Raw genomic sequence first — 7022 nt, 5'->3', positions numbered from 1 at the left:
CGCCAATGATGGGACGACAAAGGAAGAGCAGCTCTCGCCCACTTTGTTGTAGGTCAACGTCCAGGGCTGACTTAGACAGGGAACGTCGTTTAGTGAACTCTTAGAAGTGAACAGACAGTTTTGTAAATTGCATTTGCTATGTACTGTGAAGTTATTTCCCTTTATTTGTATTTAACCATTGAGGGCCTTTTTTGTATTACGTTGTAAGCAGTGTTTCCAGAATGAAATTTTCACTCTGCAGCGGAGTGTGAGCTGATATGAAACTTTCTGGCTGATTAAAACTGTGTGCCGGACCGAGACTCGAACTCGGGACCTTGCTCTACCAAGGAGGCGAGGTACTGGCAGAAGTAGGCTATGAGGGCGGGGCGTGAGTCGTGCTTGGGTAGCTCAGTTGGTAGAGCACTTGCCCGGGAAAGGCAAAGGTCCCGAGTTCGAGTCTCGGTCCAGCACACAGTTTTAATCTGCCAGAAAGTTTTATAAGCAGTGTTGCAGAGTTCATATTTCAACTAGCTACAAACATGAGTAAACCTTTTAACTCATTTGTGTGACTCTGTTACTAATTTGTTGGAGTGTTGTAGAACCTTCGTTCTCCTATTCTGTTACCTTACCCAGGGGCACAGTTGTGTAATAGTGACAAGGAGAGAAATTGTGTAACGGTGTACTACATCAGCAGCCATTTCACGAACTCACAAACTGGGCCTGCTGTAACAACTGTGGCAACTCGGCCTCCACAGTAGTAGAGACGAGGCCTTTACAAAACTGGCGACGAGGCTTGGATGTAATAGCAAATTAGCAGACATTGCCAGCCTATGAACGGACTACGAACGAATAGGCACGTTGCATGTCCTTAAGGCATTAAAATGAAGGCATAAAAGCCATAGAATGCCAATCTATAGGCCTCAAAACTAGTTTACATTAAAAGCCCATTCCCCCGCACGCCGTGGACGCTCAGCAAGACCGGTCAACAGACTGCCGCGCGGACCACAGTGAGACTACTGTGTAAAATGGACGTCAGAGAATGGCCGCCACCGGGAGTAATACCGAGGGGGAGGGGGGGGGGGGGGGAAGGATCACCGAAGAAATCACATCTAAAAACAGGGCCGCAATCATACGTTTCCTTCTAAACGCCACTCGCGACTAACAGCGCTAAAACCACCTTATTTACTCACGGTATTAGCTGAGATAGGCCTAGTGCGGCGGAAAAGCAAGAATGCAATGTGCACTACTGGCCATTAAAATTGCTACACCACGAAGATGACGTGCTACAGACGCGAAATTTAACCGACAGGAAGAAGATGCTCTGATATGCAAATGATTAGCTTTTCACAGCATTCATACAAGGTTGGCGCCGGCGGCGACACCTACAACGTGCTGACATGAGGAAAGTTTCCAACCGATTTCTCATACACAAACAGCCGTTGCCTGGTGACAAGTTACTGTGATGCCTCGTGTAAGGAGGAAAAATGCGTAACATCACGTTTCCGACTTTGACAAAGGTTGGATTGTAGTCTATCGCGATTGCGGTTTATCGTATCGCGACATTGCTACTCGCGTTGGTCGAGATCCAACGATTGTTAGAAGAATATGGAATCGGTGGGTTCAGGAGGGTAATACGGAACGCCGTGATGGATCCCAACGGCCTCGTATCACTAGCAGTCGAGATAACAGGCATCTTGTCCGCATGGCTGTAACGGATCATGCAGCCACGTCTCGATCCATGAGTCAACAGATGGGGACGTTTGCAAGACAACAACCATCTGCACGAACAGTTCGACGACGTTTGCAGCAGCATGGACTATCAGCTCGGAAACCATGGCTGCGGTTACCATTGACGCTGCATCACAGACAGGAGCGCCTGCGATAGTGTACTCAACGACGAACCTGGGTGCACGAATGGCAAAACGTCATTTTTTCGGACGAATGCAGGTTCTGTTTACAGCATCGTGATGGTCGCATCCGTGTTTGCCGACATCGCGGTGAACGCCATATTGGCGTATCACCCGGCGTGATGGTATGGGAAGCCCTTGGTTACACGTCTCGGTCACCTCTTGTTCGCATTGACGGCACTTTGAACAGTGGACGTTACATTTCAGATGTGTTACGACCCGTGGCTCTACCCTTCATTCGATCCCTGCGAAACCCTACATTTCAGCAGGATAATGCACGACCCCATGTTGTAGGGCATGCAGCTCTACTGTATGGTTAAATGATGATGGCTTCCTCTTGGGTAAAATATTCCGGAGGTAAAATAGTCCCCCATTCGGATCTCCCGGCGGGGACTCCTCAAGAGGACGTCGTTATCAGGAGAAAGAAAACTGACGTTCTACGGATCGGAGCGTGGAATGTCAGATCCCTTAATCGGGCACGTAGGTTAGAAAATTTAAAAAGGGAAATGGATAGGTTGAAGTTAGATTTAGTAGAAATTAGTGAAGTTCGGTGGCAGGATGAACAAGACTTTTGGTCAGGTGAATGCAGGGTTATAAATACAAATTCAAATAGGGGTAATGCAGAAGTAGGTTTAATAATGAATAAAAAAATAGGAGTGCGGGTAAGCTACTACCAACAGCATAGTGAACGCATTATTGTGGCCAAGATAGAACGAAGCCCATGCCTACTACAGTAGTACAAGTTTATATGCCAACTAGCTTTGCAGATGACGAAGAAATTGATTAAATGTATGATGAGGTAAATGAAATTATTCAGGTAGTGAAGGGAGACGAAAATTTAATAGTCATGCGTGATCGAAGTCGAGAGTAGGAAAAGGGAGAGAAGGAAACATAGTGGGTGAATGTGGATTGGGGGAGAGAAATGAAAGAGGAAGCCGTGTGGTAGAATTTTGCACAGAGCATAACTTAATCATAGCTAACACTTGGTTCAAGAATCATAAAAGAAAATTGTATACATGGAAGAATCCTGGAGATACTAGAAGGTATCAGATAGATTATATAATGGTAAGACAGAGATTTAGGAAACAGGTTTTAAATTGTAGGGCATTTCAAGGGGCAGATATGGATTCTGACCACAATCTATTGGTTATGAACTGCAGATTGAAACTGAAGAAACTGCAAAAAGGTGGGAATTTAAGGAGATGGGACCTGGATAAACTGAAAGAACGAGAGGTTGTAGAGTGTTTCAGGGAGAGCATAAGGGAACAATTGACAGCAATGGGGGAAAGAAATACAGTAGAAGAAGAATGGGTAGCTCAGAGGGATGAAGTAGTGAAGGCAGCAGAGGATCATGTAGGTAAAAAGACGAGGGCTAGTAGAAATCCTTGGGTAACAGAAGAAATATTGAATTTAATTGATGAAAAGAGAAAATATAAAAACGCAGTAAATGAAGCAGGCAAAAGGAAATACAAACGTCTCAAAAATGAGATCGACAGGAAGTGCAAAATGGCTAAGCAGGGATGGCTAGAGGACAAATGTAAGGATGTAGAGGCTTATCTCACTAGAGGTAAGATAGATACTGCCTACAGGAAAATTAAAGAGACCTTTGGAGAAAAGAGAACCACTTGCATGAATATCAAGAGCTCAGACGAAAACCCAGTTCTAAGCAAAGAGGGGAAAGCAGAAAGATGGAAGGAGTATATAGAGGGTCTATACAAGGGCGATGTATTTGAGGACAATATTATGGAAATGGAAGAGGATGTAGATGAAGATGAAATGGGAGATACGATCTGAGTCGAAACAAGGCCCCGGGAGTAGACAACATTCCATTGGAACTACTAACGGCCTTGGGAGAGCCAGTCCTGACAAAAATCTACCATTTGGTGAGCAAGATGTATGAGACAGGCGAAATACACACAGACTTCAAGAAGAATATAATAATTCCAATCCCAAAGAAAGCAGGTGTTGACAGATGTGAAAATTACCGAACTATCAGCTGCAAAATACTAACGCGAATTCTTTACAAACGAATGGAAAAACTGGTAGAAGCCGACCTCGGCGAAGATCAGTTTGGATCCGCAGAAATATTGGAACATGTAAGGCAATACTGACCCTACGACTTATCTTAGAAAATAGATTAAGGAAAGGCAAACCTACGTTTCTAGCATTTGTAGACTTAGGGAAAGCTTTTGACAATGTTGACTGGAATACTCTATTTCAAATTCTAAAGGTGGCAGGGGTAAAATACAGGGAGCGAAAGGCTATTTACAATTTGTACAGAAACCAGATGGCAGTTATAAGAGTCAAGGGGCATGAAAGGGAAGCAGCGGTTGGGAAGGGAGTGAGACAGGGTTGTAGCCTTTCCCCGATGTTATTCAGTCTGTATATTGAGCAAGCAGTGAAGGAAACAAAAGAAAAATTCGGAGTAGGTATTAAAGTCCATGGAGAAGAAATAAGAACATTGAGGTTCGCCGATGACATTGTAATTCTGTCAGAGACAGCAAAGGACTTGGAAGAGCAGTTGAACGGAATGGATAGTGTCTTGAAAGGAGGATATAAGATGAACATCAACAAAAGCAAAACGAGGATAATGGAATGTAGTCGAATTAAGTCGGGTGATGCTGAGGGATTTAGATTAGGAAATGAGACACTTAAAGTAGCAAAGGAGTTTTGCTATTTGGGGAGCAAAATAACTGATGATGGTCGAAGTAGGGAGGATATAAAATGTAGACTGACAATGGCAGGGAAAGCCTTTCTGAAGAAGAGAAATTTGTTAACATCAAGTATAGATTTAAATGTCAGGAAGTCGTTTCTGAAAGTATTTTTATGGAGTGTAGCCATGTATGGAAGTGAAAAATGGACGATAAATTGTTTAGACAAGAAGAGAATAGAAGCTTACGAAATGTGGTGCTACAGAAGAATGCTGAAGATTAGATGGGTGGATCACATAACTAATGAGGAGGTAATGAATAGAATTGGGGAGAAGAGGAGTTTGTGGCACAACTTGACAATATGAAGGGACGGTTTGGTAGGACATGTTCTGAGGCATCAAGGGATCACAAATTTAGCATTGGAGGGCAGCGTGGAGGGTAAAAATGTAGAGGGAGACCAAGAGATGAATACACCAAGCAGATTCAGAAGGATGTAGATTGCAGTAAGTACTGGGAGATGAAGAAGCTTGCACAGGATAAAGTAGCATGGAGAGCTGCATCAAACCAGTCTCAGGACTGAAGACCACAACAACAACATATTGTAGGTCCTGTACGGGCCTTTCTGGATACAGAAAATGTTCAACTGCTGCCCTGGCCAGCACATTCTCCAGATCTCTCACCAATTGAAAACGTCTCGTCAATGGTGGCCGAGCAACTGGCTCGTCACAATACGCCAGTCACTACTCTTGATGAACTGTGGTATCGTGTTGAAGTTGATGGGCAGCTGTACCTGTACACGCCATCCAAGCTCTGTTTGACTCAATGCCCAAGCATATCAAGGCCGTTATTACGGCCAGAGGTGGTTGTTCTGGGTACTGATTTCTTAGGATCTATGCACTCAAATTGCGTGAAAATGTAATCACATGTCAGTTCTAGTATAATATATGTGTTCAATGAATACCCGTTTATCATCTGCATTTCTTCTTGGTGTAGCAATTTTAATGGCCGGTAGTGTATAATCCAATTGTCAAGAAATAAAAATAATAAAAATGTGTAATGAAATTGTTAATAAATAATTAATAAAAACATAGTACAAAATATAAAGTTATTAAATCTGTAGTATAAAATATAAAAGGGGCCAAACCGACATACCACAAATTAAAGATAACAGTGGAAGGTATGTCCATACACACACCACCTCATATTAAGAATGGAAGGCTCTGGATGCAGGTAGTGCAACACAACGTTTACGGTAACTAACAGAACCACGGTGCTTAAAATCTCCAGTAACGGAGAAACCAGCGTAACTAATAAACTCCAAAAATAGCTGCAGAGTTTCATATTAGGCACTAGGCTGAGGAACAACATATACGTACAATATATTAAAAGAAAAACTGAACCTAGTTCTGGAAACATTATGCGACAGCTCACAGCTGACATGACACGCAACCTCCAAGACCAGGGGACGAGACTTCACAGATACAACTTACTCGGAGATGACCATATAGAACAGTCTATTGTCTCGGAGGCCACTGTAGACATTGGCAACCGTTATCGAGTATCTATTTATGTTTAAGTTCGGTTTGTTCATAGACGCTAATGTCTGGATGTTGCAACTAGCACTTCATGACTTTAGCAAAAGTTGTGGATGTCCCGCAAAGAGTATATTATGCCAGTTTTCAACTTGTAACCGGCCGACACTTGGTTTAATGAACTGAAGTTCTTTTTACACGTGAACGAATGTAAGAGAATACTTATAAGAAAGGGAAGGAACCCAATATAATGTGATCACACGATTAGTGCTGAACACCTTGCGTGTGTCATATCGTGTTAGTATTTAGAGGTAACATTAAGAAAAGATACGGAATGGGATAGATAACCCATTGTTAGAGAAGTCAATGGAAGACTTAGATTTGGAGGAAGGGTTTTGGAGTTATGGGAAAATGCAGTGTATCAGTAAAGGAAATGGCATCCAAGATGCCAGTGCGACCGATTCTCGAGCATTTTTCCAGTGTTAGAGTCCTTATCAAGCATAAATGTCAAGAGATACCGAACAACTGGAGAGTCGCACTGCTAGGATCGTAATAGAGCACTACAGCCCATGCGAAAGTAGTGTAACAGACACGCTCTGGGAACTTCATTGGGAATCCTTGGTAGAAAGAGAACAGGGTTCTCGTGGAATCCTCTTGGGTAGATTCACACAACTTCTATTGGAAGATGATTGCGTGACCACAATGCCACGTTATCCCAGACGGGTTCAATTGGAAGTAAAATAAACTGCAAGACAACTGTAATTGGTAGTTCTTTTATTCTCAGTAAAGAAATAACCAACTGCAGCTGTCTTGCAGTTCATTTTACATCCATTCAAAAAAAAAAAAAAATGGTTCAAATGGCTCTGAGCACTATGGGACTCAACATCTTAGGTCATAAGTCCCCTAGAACTTAGAACCACTTAAACCTAACTAACCTAAGGACATCACACACA

The 7022-nt window shown here is 42.9% G+C and overlaps 1 non-coding gene across 1 annotated transcript; it reads left to right on the top strand.

Moving 5' to 3' along the window:
* Positions 1-375: 375 nt before the first annotated feature.
* Positions 376-450, top strand: Trnas-gga (transfer RNA serine (anticodon GGA)). Its single transcript has one exon. It is a non-coding gene; the product is annotated as a tRNA-Ser (tRNA).
* The last annotated feature ends 6572 nt before the right edge of the window (positions 451-7022 follow it).

The sequence above is a fragment of the Schistocerca serialis genome, chromosome 6, assembly GCF_023864345.2.
Source record: "Schistocerca serialis cubense isolate TAMUIC-IGC-003099 chromosome 6, iqSchSeri2.2, whole genome shotgun sequence".
In the NCBI taxonomy this organism is placed as follows: Eukaryota; Metazoa; Arthropoda; class Insecta; order Orthoptera; family Acrididae; genus Schistocerca; species Schistocerca serialis.
This window is presented reverse-complemented; position numbering and strand designations above follow the sequence as displayed.